The sequence below is a fragment of the Papio anubis genome, chromosome 4 (assembly GCF_008728515.1).
Source record: "Papio anubis isolate 15944 chromosome 4, Panubis1.0, whole genome shotgun sequence".
Classification (NCBI taxonomy): domain Eukaryota; kingdom Metazoa; phylum Chordata; class Mammalia; order Primates; family Cercopithecidae; genus Papio; species Papio anubis.
In genome coordinates, this window is record NC_044979.1 from 98,002,274 (window position 1) to 98,019,769 (window position 17,496).

The 17,496-nt window shown below is 41.6% G+C and overlaps 1 protein-coding gene and 1 long non-coding RNA gene across 7 annotated transcripts in view; one reads left to right on the plus strand and one right to left on the minus strand.

The window, feature by feature from the left end:
• The window catches only part of JAZF1 (JAZF zinc finger 1), a 352,302-nt gene that overhangs the window by 95,223 nt on the left and 239,583 nt on the right, over nucleotides 1-17,496 (minus strand). The window lies entirely within an intron of this gene.
• Nucleotides 1-17,496, plus strand: part of LOC103882941 — a 111,137-nt gene that overhangs the window by 50,716 nt on the left and 42,925 nt on the right. For 3 of the 5 annotated variants that reach the window (XR_004183452.1, XR_004183448.1, XR_004183450.1), the window contains one exon: nucleotides 3,484-3,623. The exons of the other annotated variants lie outside the window; for them this stretch is intronic. This is a non-coding gene — a long non-coding RNA (uncharacterized LOC103882941). The remainder of the gene's footprint in view (nucleotides 1-3,483; nucleotides 3,624-17,496) is intronic. 5 annotated transcript variants of the gene reach the window in all.

Below are 17,496 nucleotides of genomic sequence, written 5' to 3' on the forward strand. Positions count from 1 at the left end.
CATATGTTAGAATTTCCTTCCATAGCATTTTTTTTTTTTTTTTTTTTTTTTTTTGAGACGGAGTCTTACTGTGTCGCCCAGGCTGGAGTGCCGTGGCCGGATCTCAGCTCACTGCAAGCTCCGCCTCCCGGGTTCACGCCATTCTCCTGCCTCAGCCTCCCAAGTAGCTGGGACTACAGGCGCCCGCCACCTCGCCCGGCTAGTTTTTTGTATTTTTTAGTAGAGACGGGGTTTCACCGTGTTAGCCAGGATGGTCTCCATCTCCTGACCTCGTGATCCACCCGTCTCGGCCTCCCAAAGTGCTGGGATTACAGGCTTGAGCCACCGCGCCCGGCCCCTTCCATAGCATTTTAATCATTTAACAGGGTCTCTTTAAGGACCTGAAGGGAGTTATGAGGAGGCCGTGGTCTGGAGGTGAGAACCCAGGCTGTGGTGGTTGGAGGCAGTCTCCAGATGAGCCTCAGCAGCTCCCTGGAGACTGGTGACATTCTAAGACCATGCCTTCTGTGGCTGTTTGGCATAACTGACTGCTGCTTTTCCCAAGGACAGCCATTTGGTGTTGGAGGTTTTTCTAGTCTTCTCTACTCAGTGGTATAGACAACACCAGCATGTCCTTAGGGTAATGTCCACAAGGGCTTGGGTTCCAGTAAAATGACTCTTCCAAATGAAAACCCGAAATTAAAACGTCGAGTTTCCAGATTTGTTGAACTCAGAAACAAGTGCTCTCAGCATGAACTGTCAACAGCCAAAGTTAAAATAGGCCAGCTGGTGGCTCCTGTGGGATCGTCTCCACACACTCTATCCCAACTTTGCAGAGTTGAATGTCAGACGTTATTCTATCAGGCCTGGAATCCGCTGCCAGACTCAGCCTCCTTCATCCGGCTTATCTCCTACTGAGAGGCTGTGGCTGACTGGATGGAACTGCACACTTCCCAGCAGATGCTGGGCTGCCAACGGATGGGAGCATGGCTGGGCTGGCGCCACCAACATTTACAGCCATTCCTCCCGCTCCATTCCCCCTGCAGCCCCCCAGCCCCATCCCACCAATGCCTGCTTGCAGACTTGGCACACTAGGAGAGGACAGGTGATGAGGATTAGGCCAAACGTATTTGCATATCCTCAGCACAGGGACGGAAATTAACACCACAGTGACATGATTTAATGGCTAACCTTAAACCCGAGAAAGCCCTGAACCAATTTTTGAGCACTACGAGACTGAGGGAGATGTAAAATGCAACCCATCTGGCAGGGATGGGTTTGTCCAGGGTTAATAGTAGAAACAGAAATGAATTAGTTTGAGTACGAAGTGTTGTTTAACGTTCACTCACAAATTATGAGTGGGCCTTATTCTTGGGCATAAGAAATGCCACCTTTACTGTATTCTTGTGGGATGGGGACGGGGACTGAAAATGGTGGGACAGTTTTCATGATCATTTTCTCCTCTGGCAGCCGTATCACAATCTTTTGAGACCGAGTCTTGCTCTGTCGCCCAGGCGGGAGTGCAGGGGCGTGATCTCAGCTCACTACAACCTGTCTCCCGGGTTCAAGCAATTCTCTGCCTCAGCCTCCCAAGCAGCTGGAATTACAGGTGCCTGCCACCACGCTCGGCTGATTTTTGTATTTTTAGTAGAGATGGGGTTTCACCATCTTGGCCAGGCTGGTCTTGAACTCCTGACCTCGTGATCCACCTGCCTCGGCCTCCTAAAGTGCTGGGATTACAGGCGTGAGCCACCGCGCCCAGCTCACAGTCTTAATAGGCCCTTAAAGACAATGTTGACCATTTGTCTGCAGCCAAATTCAGAAATGCTCTGACAATTAGGCATTTCAGAAATGTTCTGACAATTAGGTATTTCAGAAACTGAACATGTCATACAATTTTTGTTCACTATAATAAGAGCATAAAAACATTTTCACAATCTCTCACAAAGTTAAGTGAATGAGAAAATGAATTAGTACCCATGAAGTATATTTTCATTTTTCTAAAGCTGCTTCTTGTGGGAAAGTCAGAAAAGGGGTTGATTTTTTAAAAATGATTATGTAGACAACTGTGTCATTCTGTAATTTGAAGCAGGCAAGAAGGCAGCTAATGCTCTTTCGGCCGGGCGCGGTGGCTCAAGCCTGTAAGCCCAGCACTTTGGGAGGCCGAGACGGGCGGATCACGAGGTCAGGAGATCGAGACCACCCTGGCTAACACGGTGAAACCCCGTCTCTACTAAAAATACAAAAAACTAGCTGGGCGAGGTGGCGGGCGCCTGTAGTCCCAGCTACTGGGGAGGCTGAGGCAGGAGAATGGCGTAAAAACCCAGGAGGCGGAGCTTGCAGTGAGCTGAGATCCGGCCACTGCACTCCAGCCCGGGCAACACAGTGAGACTCCATCTCAAAAAAAAAAAAAAAAAAAAAAAATGCTCTTTCAATTTGCTGTCATATGAAGGTACCTAGAAAAATGAATGCCATTAAAACTTTCTTCTCATTTTTATGAATCCAATAAGGTACTGGGTGCATTCTCTGGGCAAATCCGCATAAAGCTTATTTAATTTGTTTTCTGCTAAGACAATAACGAGTTAGTTTCTCTGTAAGTAAGCACGAGCCTAACATCCCTTGGAACACAACGGTGACATCCATCATGAACACAGTGCTTTACCAACATAGGGTGACTGACAAATGCCAGACATATATTTTTAAAAATAGGGTTATTCCCTTTAATGGTGCCATCTTAGGGGGATATATGTACTTACTCTGCTGTGCTGCCATTTTATTACTCAAAAATATTTTGGACTTCCTATTGAAAACACCTTTGGAAAATACCTGGACTTCTATGGAAGATCACTAAGGGTGGTAACTATCACTGAGGAGCCAAAGGCCATTTGTAGTCAAGTTTGGAGAATAAAGCAGGTAATTCAGCTCCCAGAACCCCTTGAAGTAAAAACCACACAGCAAAAACTTACCCAAAACAAATAAGTGAAGCTAAATAGAATCTCAGCCTTTCATGAGATTGGAAATTATCTTTGAAGACCATTCCAAAAAAGCAGCTGAAAACATATTTTGAGCAATGGTAGAGTCATTGAAATAGGTCTGGTAAACATCCCCCAATGTGGTACTTTTTAAAAAGACAACATTCATTTATTTTATTTTTCTAGAGACAGGGTCTTGTTCTGTTGCCAAGGCTGGAGTGCAGTGGCAGTCATAGCTCACTGCAGCCTCTAATTCCTAGGCTCAAGTGATTCTCCTACCTCATCCTCACAAGTAGCTAGGACTACAGGCATGGGTCACCATACCCCACTAATTTTATTTTTAATCTTTTTCTAGAGACAGGCTCTTGTTATGTTGCCCAGCCTGGTCTTGAACTCCCAGCGTCAAGGGATCCTCTCGCCTCAGCCTCCCAAAGTGCTGGAATTACAGGCATGAGCCATGTGCCCAGCCCACGGTCAATATTCATTTGGATGTATATGTTCTGGTATGTTGTGTATTATGTGTCTTTTGCAGAGGAAGCAAAATGTCCGTGGGAGGAGTTCTTAAAAATCATGGCAGCCCCTTCTACAACTAGGAATCTCTATTGAGGTCACCTGGATGCAGATCACCTTTCTTCTGGGAAGACACTGGAATCTTACCTCCGTAGTTACAAAGTAAGGTGTACTAAAAACCTTAGAAACCTCACCATGGCCAGCCTGGAGAGTCTCCTGTGGTATGCAGAGCTGAATACTTGGAAGAAGTGAACCACTCTGCATGAGTGATGAGGGAGTCCCCAAAGGGAAGTGATGTTATCATTAGGGCAGGCAGAGTGTGGACAGGCTCAAGATAGACAGGACACCTTGAGGACAGGCTCAAGATGGAGAGGAAGGCTGGTTTGGGAAGAGTGTATGATGAGTTGGAAACTCCTTTGTACCCATCTTCCTGGACACAGTACTTGGGCTTGGGGAAATCATGGCTGAGAGTACAATTATGAAACAAAGCTGTGAACAGAGGCCCACATGAGGATCTACCATGGTGTGAGCCATAAATGTACCTGCAAACCCCCCAAATAGCAGCTAATCCTTGGAACTGGCAGGACATACCTTCAACACAACACTGTACAAGGGAGATAGTGAAAAACAGCATTCAGGTCCTGGCTTGCACTTTTTCCTTAGCATCTACAAAGCAAGACTGACCTTTTTCACTGAGCAAACCACTGGGTTCTTGGGTAATTTGTGCATGTCAAGAAGACATCAGACTTTCTTCTAAGAACATATAGGTGCTCTACTAATTGGAAAAAGTCACCATATCAGCACTCTAGCCTATTTTTTCATCTCTCATTCATTGCCTTGAATGAGGATGCACAGGAGATCCAGGAGCTGCTCTGTCTCCCCCTTCAGAGCTGGGAATCCCCTGCGGAGCCCCCATCCCAATTTCTTCCCCAAACTTCTGTTTATAGTATTTACTAAAGAAATGAACAAAGAAACTCTCACTATTGGGAAGGCCACTTAGGAACATTAAGAGGATGGGCTTCGAAACCTTTCTGCTGTGATTTTAATGCCAGCTTGATCATCTACTCTCTGTGACAATGGACAAGTTTCTCAACATCTCTGTGCCTTAGTATCTTCATCTGTAAAATGGAGGATAATAGTATCTTCCTTATCGTGTTGTTGTAAGCATTAAATGATATAATAAATATAAAGTACTGATAATCGTGTCTGGTATATAGTACTTAACAAGTAGTGAGATTTTAATGCCTCCCTCTGCTTTTTAAAGTAAACTATAAGCCCTTTGTGGGCAGGAGCCTCATAGAATCATCAATCTATATTTCTCATTTGAATAACATCTCACAAGAGATGTTTTTTATATTGCAACACAGAAATATAAAAAAGAACTATGAAGAGAAGTTGCCAAAAATATAATTCATAATGGTAGATGTGGGAATGCTGTTTGGGTAAGGAGTTCTCGGCACCCTTTAAGTCACCCCAAATGCTAATTAGTATTCTACAAGAAGGTCAGAGCAAATTCTAGAGGCAAGAATTTCTTTCCCAAATCAATTTTCGGGAACCCTATGATGAAAACTTCTCATTTTACATGTACTTGATAAAATGAAATAATAATTGAATCTACAAGGCCCACATGCAACATGAGGTCATATAACTGTGTCAACATGTTTGTGTTTTATTTGAATAGTTCATTTGTATTTATTTAATTATATATTTACTGAAAAGCAACACAGACTTGTACTACATTGTGCCAAATGGTATGTGATGGCTATACTTAAAATGCTCAGATTATTTTGAACAGAGGGATTTATTTTCTTCTCATAGCTTTTGGAAGTCTGGGCCTATCTGGTTTCAGTTAGGCAATAGTCTTTGGCCAACATTTTCTGGTACATTTGAAACTGTTGAACAATGAAAAGTAGAAACTTTTCATTGCCAGTGCAGCTTAAGCCTAATGCAGATATAAACACATTTAATAGCACTTTATTTAGGTTCAGCTTTATTATTCTTAACTTTCATAGTAATTTTGAATCACATTGCATTAACAAATTTTTATTGGGTTTCCCAATGGAAAGCCAATTGCAGGCAAGGCCTTTTACGACTGGGATGTCGCAGTCAATCTTAGATTTACCTTCTAACAAAGAAGAAAACACAATTCTTCAAAGCTTGCTTGTGTTAAGTTCTGATATAGTATGCTCTGAAGGACACTAGTTCTTTGCTTTGTTCTTTGCTAGTGCCCTTCCTAGGTATTGTACAAGTACCTTTCTTAAACATCTTTGAGTTACAGCCTTCTAACAGAGCAAGCACATGGATGGAGCTGGAGGCCATTATCTTCAGCAAAGTCACGCAGGAACAGAAAAGCAAATACTGCATGTTCTCACTCCTAAGTGGGAGCTAAATGATGAGAACACATGGACACATACAGGGGAATAACACACACTGGGGCATGTCAGAGGGCGGAGGGTGGAAGGAGGGAGAGGATCAGGAAAAATAACTAATGGATGCTAGGCTTAGTACCTGGATGACGAAACAATCTGTACAACAAACCCCCAACACACTTTACCTGTGTAACAAATCCACATATGTACATATGAAAATATGTACCCCTGGACTTAAAAAAAGAGCACATGGCAGTTGGCGACAGGAAGGGCAGGGACGATGCTTACCTACAGGCTCAAAATCTAACCTGGGCAAGAGGGGCATGTTCAAGATTTGATTTTAACTGGCAACTCACTTTTCTTGGCAACTGAAAGTATTCTAAGCAACTTATCCCTCTGGAGTCCTCTTCAAAACTTATAAATAAAGCAGTCTTCTAGGAGCCAGCTCCTTGAGAGGAGCTGCTATATTCTGGTTTCTGATTTATTTAGTGGTTAAAATATTTCCCTGTGATTTACGGTAGGGTGGCTCCAGTGGGCAGCCAAGCATTGCCCAGTGGCCTGTGGCATGCCCACAGCGTATCGGGTGCTGTGGCCAGCAGGGGGAGGGAGCAGAAGTGGCGGCCACCCTGAAAGATCTGGTGGCCAGCAGGCCAGGGAGTGTGTCCAGCAGCCCTGTGGAGGAGATCCAGGCTCCCAGAAGGAAGTGAGGGTCAGCCTGGAATCTTCAATGAAAACCTTCACTACAGGGTACACTACAGAATAACCACTTTTACTAAATATTACCCTAACCACAAAGAAGTTACTTAGTTTGCCAGTTACAAGCACTTTAGCTTATTGACTATAAGCAGAAGTTTGTAGGTAGGAGAGTACATACAGTACCTAAGAATGTGAGTTTAGGCATGAGCTGTGTGACTTTGGGCAAAAGATTTAATCTCTTGGGTAAAATTTCTCATGGGTAAAATGAGGTTTATCCCATCTGTACATGAGGAATGCTATCAGGATTAAGTGATTAAGCTGTTGCAAAGTGCAGAGTAAAGCCAAATAATAAATGGCAGTATTATTATTCCTAAGAAAGTATAATAGCAATTTTTTAAAATGCATGTAAAATGCATATGTGGGAAAAAAAAAAGCCTAGAAAGATACACCCCAAAATATCAACAGTGGTTATCTCTGGGGAACAAAATTATAGGAGAATATATTTCCTTCTCTATCCCTTCCTCCATATTTTCTGCATTTCCTTTTTTTTTTTTTTTTTTTTTTGAGACGGAGTCTCCCTCTCTCGCCCAGGCTGGAGTGCAGTGGCGCGATCTAGGCTCACTGCAAGCTCCGCCTCCCGGGTCACGCTATTCTCCTGTCTCAGCCTCTTGAGTAGCTGGGACTACAGGCGCCCGCCACCATGCTTGGCTAATTTTTTGTATTTTTAGTAGAGATGTGGTTTCACCGTGTTAGCCAGGATGGTCTGGATCTCCTGACCTCATGATCCACCCGCCTCGGCCTCCCAAAGTGCTGGGATTACAGGCGTGAACCACCGTGCCCGGCCAATTTTCTACATTTTCTATAATGAACATATATTACTTTTTGGTCAGAACAAAGTTATTACAATACTAAAATGTATCTTACATGAAAATATAAAGAAAATGGCTATGAAGAACAAGATGAGAAAATGTTATTGCAAACCTGACCACTGTTTTCCCTGACAGTATTTCTGGAACATTCCAACCTTGTCCTCCTTTTCTCCCAAGAACACATTGCAAGTGGTCACACTAAGATTAATGAAAACAGGCACATTTATAGCATACAAAAAGGCAATACAACACAAGTATGTTCACTTTTTGATGGTTTTATTGGTTTTGTGATATATTTTTTTAAAAGGAAAGATTAAACTTTTCTTCATAAAAAAATGGTTCAAATAGTTATTTTTAGACACTGTCATAAAAACTTAAAATTGTAGGTTTTTGCTCTACCACTAAGAAAACGTTCATATAATCTAAATTTCGTATTATTTTAAGAAACTATATTTACATCTTACCACTATAGCCCAAATATTCCAAATAATTTTCTCCTATAGTCTGACAGCCATTTTTTTTCTTAAAAAGGAAGAGATAAGTTGACAAAACGATATGCTAAATATAACACAGCCATCAGCAGGGCAGTGGTATTATATGAACAGTAATTGAAGTTTTCGATCACTTTGCTATCAGAAAAAAAGCCAGTATTAAAAATAACATTTTTACTGAATGTGAAACCAGATCTAAGTAGATTAAATGACTTGTCCAAGTCCTTTCTGTAAATTTGTGGCAAAGGAGAATTTCTCAGTGGAGTGATTACATCTTTGCCTTCTGGAAGGCCATCTACAATGAGATTTCATGTAGAGCAAGGGTTAGCAAACTTTTTCTGTAAAGGGTCGGACAGGAAATATTTTAGGCTTTGCGGGCCGAGAGTTTCTGCTGCAATTACTTCACTCTTGTGAAAGTGTGAAAGCAGCCATAGACAATTCATACATAAATGAATATGGCTGTGTTTCAATAAAACTTTATTTACAAAAACAGGTGGAGGGCCAGATTTGGCTCACAAGTCATAGCTGCTGGTGTGGAGGAACCTAACTGTTGAATTATAAAACCATTCTTTAAAACCTCTATCCTAAAAAAACAAAACAACAAAACAGAAAGACACAGGACTATTATAAGAATAAACTCGCAGGTGGGAATTTGGGATACCTTGGCACAGCAATGTGTGTGTTTGCACATGATGGCAAAAATCAGATTTGGAGGCTGGGCGAAGTGGCTCAGGCCTGTAATCCCAGCACTTTGGGAGGCCGAGGCAGGCAGATCACCTGAGGTCAGGAGTTTGAGACCAGCCCGGCCAACATGGTGAAACAACGTCTCTACTAAAAATACAAAAAATTAGCTGGGCGTGGTGGTGCACACCTGTAATCCCAGCTACTCAGGAGGTTTAGGCAGGAGAATTGCTTGAACCTGGGAGAACTGCTTGAACCTGGGAGAATTGCTAGAACATGGGAGAATTGCTTGAACCTGGGAGAATTGCTTGAACCTGGGAGAACTGCTTGAACCTGGGAGGCAGAGGTTGCAGTGAGCCAAGATCGCACCACTGCACTCCAGCACAAGTGACAGAGTGAGACACTGTCTTGAAAAAAAAAAAATCAGGTTTGGGTGACTTCTTGAATGTAGTTGGAAATAATTCTCCCTGGTTCATCACAGGCTCAGTCCTGAGCAGGAACTTGTTTGATAAACTAATAGCATGGGCTATTGTAAGTTTTTTAAAAAGGAGGTTTGGGGGACTGGAGAAATAAGCCAAAGGAAAAGGGGTTAAAGACAGGGAAGAGTTTTATGTGTATGGAGAGTGAGAAAGGAAAAGAAAGAGAAACCCAAGGTTTGGGAAGGTCATCTGGAGTTGGACAGGACTAAGGCAGTAAGTTATCTAAGACATTTCCCCCAACTGTTCTCAAGTCCAATCAGGGATGAAAGGACGCATGTGTTGTCTGTAAATCCATGTATAATGAGATGCTGTTTGAAGTAGCACAATCTTGGCTCTACAGCCTGTCACAGTTGAGAAAAATATTGGTGTTTGATAGGTGCTCCCACATCATAATGTAATACTTTATGAGGACTGTTGCCATGTAAAGTCACAGATACAGTCATCCATAATCTAGGTGCAGGTGGAAGACAGGGTACATCTTGTGCTCTCAATCAGCTGGAAACAATAAATAAATTTATGATTCCCAACATGAAATACAGAGTTTTAAAAAGAAAGACTTTAAATGAAGGTTTTAGTTACACATCGTTTATCCCAAACCATTTTAATGTATATCCATTTACTGCAAACTAATCTTTTATTTAAATAACGACAGCTAGAAGTAAATCGAGACTGAAGACAAAAAACAAAGTCCTTCAAGATGTGAAAATGAACTTGGTGATGATATTCAACAGACTCCTCATGCACTCTCCTGCAAACCTATAAGCTGAAGAGATTTAGAACTATTTACATGTGTGGTGATTGCATAGGCTACTGAAAAACAATGATTATTTTCTTCTTTGAGGTTTACATACTTTTTCATACATATAAATGTTTTTATGCTTCTTTATGACATTTTTGATATTGTGTATAAATATGAAAGGGCTGCATCTGGTAACGATGGCTATCATTCCCTGAGCATATAGGCAGGCCAGGAGATGCTTTATAAACGTTACCGGGACGGACATTATAAACAGCTCTGTGGAATGGGTATTATTATTTCAATTTTCCAGCAGAGGAAAATGGGCTTAGTGATGTATAGATGTTCCTGGTAAAAGTAGGACAAAGATGGTTAAACATTTTTAAAATAATGCTCTCAAATTAGTGGAGGATTTAATAAAGACAACATTCAATCTATATTCTAAATGGATATGTGATGTGATATGATCATTTTGAATATAGATGGAGAATTCAAAAAGAGCAAACAATCACTAGCTGACCAATAACTACTAAGCAGAGATTTTCTCAAAATAATACTCCAAGCACTGAGAGGGTAAGAACTGACTGAAATACAAGCTCTAGAAAATGAGCAGGGCTGCTTCTGCAGTAGGAAATCATCTACGGTAAAATCCTTCCTAGGCCCTCCTTTGGGACTCTCCAGTTTATTAGAAAAAACACACACAAATATTACTATGTTTTGTGCTTTTGAAAAGGTGCAAACAAAACAGGTTGTTTGGCTATGGATGTTCTTCTCTAGATTTAGCAGTTTTCATCTTTGAATCACATTTACAATAATGGAGTAATTTAAGAAAGCCATATTTCACTAAATATTCTTTAAGGCCTTGGTGCTTGTGGATATACTGTATTTTTGCACACTTGTGGACAAGATGTTGGCTTCATTTTACAACTAACATCTTGTCCACATCAGGGGAGCTTTCTCACACAGACATGCATACCATGTGGGCTACCTGCTGAGTTCTGGCAAGCTTGGCAGACTGCAGAACATAATGGGAAGGCGGTTGGAGTGGAAAAAAACCTTCCTGGGAATTTTTTAAGTGGTTACAAAAAAGGCATACCATTTCCTAATGTCCCACACTGTGAGTTGGCACAGGAAAGATAATCCAGGAAATGAGATGTAAAAACTGTACACAAGTTTCTTAACAGAAGAGGCATTTCGCAAACGGCCAACATAAAGAATGCATTTCCATTTAGGAAGTCAACCACTTGAAAGTTTTACTTTTTAATTAGCAGCATGGAAGTTGAAAGAATATGAGCTGGAAATGATCATTAATTCCACATGGAGATCTTACAGTTGAGCAACCAGTTCTCAGAAGCCAGTATGCTCATTTGTTAGTTAGGGTGCACATTCAAAACAACCTAGTTGGAGAAGGATATTCATTGGGTAATGTCTTCAAGAATTTCAACCGGAGAAGCTGTATCAGGTAAATGTGATCTAAATGCAGTTATTTTAGTTTTCTACTTTGGTGGAAGGCTTTTCTCTAGTAAATTACTTGGCTTACCAAAGCAAGATGTAAACCTTCTTATTTTTAAAGCCAAAAGGAAGAAAAAGAGAGAAAATGCAATAGCACCACCTAAAGGGCATTTCAATAGCAATAAAAACTAAACGAAGCTTGAAAACCAGTGAAGATTTTTCATTTTGCCACACACACACACACACACACACACACACACACCCACCCCCATAACACACCATATATAATATATATAAAACATATATATTACAGTGTACCAGATTGTTATGATAAATGCAGTTTGACAGATGGTACACCGTGGCGGTAGTCTCTGGAGCACTTATATTTGGCTCCATATCCCATCGGGTAGGGGGAAAAAAATCAATCCAATTTACAGAAAGGATCATTTTGCAAGGTTCAAAATTCAGTTGAATGAACTCATACACCAAGATGATCACAGACCTAAATGTAAATGTAAGAGCTAAAGCTATATATAAAACTCTTAGAAGAAAACACAGGAATAAATCCTCCTTACTTTGGGTTAGGCAGTGGTTTTTTAGATATGACACCAAAAGCACAAGTGACAAAAGAAAAAAACTAGATAACTAGGCTTCGTTAAAACTAAAACCTTAGTGCTGCAAATGATATCGTCAAGTAAGTGAAGACAACCCACAGAATAGGAGAACATATTTGCAAGTTTTATATCTGATAATGAACTTGTATCCAGAACATAAAAAGAACTCTTACAACTCAACAATAAAAAGATCACTAACCCAATTAAATAATGGCAAAGGATTTGAACAGTTATTTCTCCAAAGAAGATATACAAATGCCAATAAGCATTTGAAAAGATGCTCAACATTATCAGTCATTTGAGAAATGCAAATCAAAATCGCAATGAGATTCCACTTCATACCAACAGACAATAATAAGTGTTAGTGAGGATGTGGAGAAATTGGAATCCTCACCCATTGTTGGTGGGAATGTTAAACGGTGCAGCTGCTTTGGAAAACAGTTGGCAGATCCTCAAAATGGAACTGTACCTCAAGTGAGGAATGAATAAACAAAATATGCCATATTCACACACAATAACATTCTTTGGCAATAAAAACAGTACTGACATATGTGATAACATGGATGAGCCCTGAAAATGTCATGCTAAATGAAAGCAGCCAGACACTTTAGGTCACATATTATATGATGCCGCGTGTAGGAAATCCAGAATAGGCAAATCTATAAAGGAATAAAGTAGATGAGTGGTTTCCAGGAGCTGGGAAAGTGGGGAAATGGGCAGTGACAACTAATGTGTACGTGGTTTCTCTGAGAGACGACAAAAATATTTTAAAACTAGGTTGTATTGATGACTGCACAGTTCTGTGAATATACTAAAACCAATGAATTATACACTTTAAATATGTGAAATGGTATGTGACTTATATCTACAAAGCTGTTACATTCAGTTGAATAGTTCTCAATTGCTAGCCCCCAGCAAAATAGAAGGTATTGTTTATACACAAAAATAAACCAGCCACAGCCTCTGTGATCCTGTAGTTTGCAAATCTCTTCTACGCAATGTTGAAGGGGGAAACAGTGACAACTTGGTGAGGTCACACAGCAGCAGAAGTGGGACCAGGAGCTGGGTCGCCCAGAGTTTCAAGCAGGGCCAGGACTAGGGTGAGGAGTGAGGTACTTGGATTGCCCCAGTGAAGGGGGTGCTCACTCCCAGCACTTCGTGTGCCTTGCCCTAGTCCCAGCCCTGGTTCCGCTTTCCATGCCACCTCCCTGGGAAGTTCGAAACAAGAACAGCTGCAAGTAGAAATGCTATTGTTAAAGCATCAACCATCATTCTTCATTTTTTTCCCCTAAAAACGTCGTTAAAGAACAAGAAAAGATTTCTTTTTCCCCTTTACTTTAGGGAATACTTCAGGGAAAAGAGAGATGACCCAAAGAATGAGAAGTCAGGCAGAGCCTGGAAGAAAAACTAACTGAAAAAATACATGCTTGCCAAGAGGACATGCTTTCTCTGGTGACCAGAAGTACCACCAGCACTTATTTTAACAGTTTCATCTAGCATGGTCTTCCACAACATGCCTACTACAGCTGCCAGTGGAATCTAGATTGGCCACCTCCCTTCCTCATATGTGTCTATACCAACATGCTTCAACTGGATTAGTGAGTTTCTTTGTGAGTGCAGTGGACATAGTGTAAATACTACAATAAAAATGTGGCCTTATTGCTCCCCAACAATCTTTTATTTTTTATTTACACATCTATGCAGTCTCTCTAAGGTAAGCTCACACACACACTCTGCATGCTACATGGTTATATCCAATGCACAAACTCAGGGACAAAGTATTCCTGAAAGAGTATAGAAGCTTTCAGCTTTATTTTGTCCATTTGTTTACTTTGACATGAGATGGTGGTAGTAAAGATTAAAATGCTCTCCCATGTCTATCCTGATTATCTATCCTGCCTGTTGATGGTATAAAACGGCTTGTAAGGCCAGACTTTCTATTTACATGTTCTGATTTATTTGCTGTTGTCAAAGATTCCCTGTTTATTATCCCCTCCAGAATGAGCTCCATGCTCCAGCTAAACATATTTTTATACCCTTTCCTGCTTTAATCATAGCCAAATATTTGAAATCACGGACATGCTTGCTGACTCTAAGTTTAAGTATCCCATTACACAGCAAGTTAAATAGGTGCTTGGGCTTTACAGTCTTAATGTTTAGTTTTGCTCTATTTGTTTCTCTACATAAGCATTGTACTCATTCTTAAATTTTCTTGTGAGGCTTTGCCAACAGTGTTAGGTTTTTTTTTTCATGCACTTCTATTGCTTGGTGTCAACTAGAGTTGTCAAAGCCTTGCCAAATTTACTTTCTTAGTATACATCTTACAAACCAAAGAGATTTGTGCATTATGAAGACAGCTCTTATGTCCACAACGTTTACTCCTTAAGCAAGCACATAGGCTTAATGTTTAACAAGGACTCCACAAGACTAACTCATATACAGGGTCTGAAACCTCCCCCTACCACTTACTAGCTCTGTGCACATTCTTTACCCTAGCTCTGCCTATTTTCTTTAATGGAAAATGGTGACCAGTGTGACAGCTCCTCCATCCGGCTGTCGTGAGGATTAAATGAAGTACATTAGCAATCACTCAATAGAGGCAGTTGCCATTAGTATTGCTGTTGAACTTTTGTCTTTAGGATGTTCTCATGACAGCCTCTTATTCTGGTTTGCTTAAAGGTAACCAAAATATGATCCTCTCCTTTAAGAGCATATGTAAAATAAATATATTATTGACTCGAAAACACTCAAAAACCTGTAGAATAGGTTTATTGCTTATAAACAAGAAAAAAAATTAAGCAATCAGTGTTCCCTCTTGGTTTTATGGATGGATGTATAACAACAGAATCAATATGCTATGAAAAAGCTTTATATTCCATTAGGAAATCTCATACCTGAGTGAATAGAACTATCCATTTAAACTTGTTTTCTATCTCTTTGCTTCTTTGGAACTCAAAAGCAACATATTTTTCCATAAAAATGCAAACATCACAGGATTACTGATACTGTAAAAAAGGAAAATTCTTACAGTCCTATCCCAATAGCCACTGTCAGTTATCGGGAAATACTCTGGATTGCCTTTTTTTGGTGCATTTTCTTTACCAACTTTTTTTTCTTCTTAAACTTAGCAATAGATCTTGGACATCTTTTCAGGTCAGTACATACAGATCTACCTCATGGTTTTTTTTTTTTTTTTTGAGACGGAGTCTCGCTCTGTCGGGGCCCAGGCTGGAGCACAGTGGCCGGATCTCAGCTCACTGCAAGCTCCGCCTCCCAGGTTCACACTATTCTCTGGCCTCAGCCTCCCGAGTAGCTGGGACTACAGGTGCCCTCCACCTCGCCCGGCTAGTTTTTTGCATTTTTTTTAGTAGAGACGGGGTTTCACCGTGTTAGCCAGGATGGTCTTGATCTCCTGACCTCGTGATCCACCCGTCTCGGCCTCCCAAAGTGCTGGGATTACAGGCTTGAGCCACCGCGCCCGGCTACCTCATGTTTTTAAACAGGATGGATACACTCAATTTAATGAACCAATCTCAAATTGAAGAATATTTTGGTTACTTCCTTTTTTTTTTTTTCTATCACAAACACTTTTGTGGTCAAATTCTTAACAGTTTCACAATCTGACCCAATCTCTATATTTGAAAGGCTCTTCCAAGCTTCATGATTATCTATTGAAATGAATGGCAACATCCATCCTCAAATGAGCCCTGCTATTTCATGTCCTCCTCTCTTTAGAAAGCTTACGTTACATTGTATCCAGGAGCATGGCTTGTTTTGTTCTTAACTTTCCAACATTACCTCTTCCCTGGGAAAAACAAAACAACAAAAACAAAACACTAAAGCATCTGTGTCTATGTTACAATCCTCTGAAAATCTGTTTCTCTGTCCTGGCCCATTCATCTATTGACTAGCTCTTTGTCCTGTAGCAATTCCAGGGAGGTCCAGGGCATATTAACCTCAGCTTCTACAGCCTTGGGCAAGGTACTTATCTCTGTGCCTCAGTTACCTCATGTGTGAAATGGGTATAATACAATTGTGAGGACTGAATGAATACAGTGCAAAGTACTTCAAATGGTGCCTGGTAATAGCTGGTATTCAATAAGTAGTAGCCATTATTGTTAATAGTTGGTTGGTTGCTTTTAATGATTTTTTGAGATAGGGTCTGGCTCTGTTGCCCAGGCTGGAGTGCGGTGGCATGATCATGGCTCACTGCAACCTCCACCTCCCAGGTTTAAGCAATTGTCCCACCTCAGCCTCCTCAGCCTCCTAAATAGCTAATTTTCTTTTCTTTTCTTTTTTTTTTTTTTTTTGTAGAAATGGAGTTTTACCACATTGCCCAGGCTGGTCTCAAACTTCTGAGTTCAAGCCATCCACCCGCCTCAGTCTCTCAAAGTGCTGGAATTACAAATGTGAGCCACCATGCCTGGCCATAATGATTCCGTTTTAAAGAACTGAAAATACTGATTTCTACCCCCTACAGGGAGAATGGCTCTCACTTGTTTCCATGACTGATGCCGCTTTTGCCACCATCACTGTTTAGCAAGAAATCTGAAGCTTAGGCCGTTTCTCTAAAACACCTTGTGTTGCAGAGCCAAGTAGCAGCTGGCCATGAGGTGTATGGAGCACAGAGAAAATCTTCCTACTTCAAAATACATGAACAAAATGATACGGTTAGAGGTTCATTGCGTGGGGCTTTAGGAATGGTTTTGTTATCAGGAATTCTCTGCTTAAAATATCAAAACTCCTGGGAGGAAGAAAACCTTTAGTTATCTCACAGCTCAGCAAAGATGAATTGACAGTCAGCTAAGCTAAAATAGGTGGAAATCACAGCTGGGGGTGGGAAGGACTGAGTAGCAGTGTAAGCAGCAGCACTATGGCAGGGGAGGCAACAGGACAGGAGAGAGGCCTTGCTTCCTTTGCAGGGTGTGGTTCCCAGGTCCTGCCATACCCCCAATACTCTGAGGGCACCAAGCCAGGTTTAGAGGCCCCTGGATCGGGACAGAAGGGGATGAGCTGTGTGTCCCCGGGGTGAGATGGCCCCTGTGCCCTGTCCCACCTGCCAGTTACCCATGGCCTCAGGCTTTTTTCCTCCTCCACACCCCTCTGATGGCATCTTCAGCAATGAGCCAGTGTAGGGAAGAAATGGCCGTGGCCTCCTAGAGGGGGAAGACCCTGTGTGTCAGGCCACAAGCCAAATGCCACCTTGCCATCAGCAACCCTAACGTGTTGCTTTTCTTGGGCACTCACAAGAGGCAGACTGGTTTTATAACACACCCACTCATGGTCTTTCTCTCCACTTCATGAGAAACCCCTTCAGAATTCAGACGGTTTTCACATCTCGGTTCTCATCACGGGGTCTACGCATGATGTTTATTGGGATGAACACATTGGAATCTGGGGCTCTGCTTTCCTCTTTGCATGTAAGTGACCCTGCCACTTGCTAACAGTGGTTGAAAGCCATTCCACGGCTGCCGTGGCCACTGAGGAGGGTTCTGAGGACTGAGGCAGGCAGCAGGGCCAGACTGCAGGTGTGGGCCAGGAGCCCTGGCACAGCAGTAAGCAGATCCTTGTCTCCTGGGAAGAAGAAACCTGGCTCCCGCCCGCTGCCCTCCTCTCACCTGCTCCCTACAGAGTGCTGCGCCAGCCCT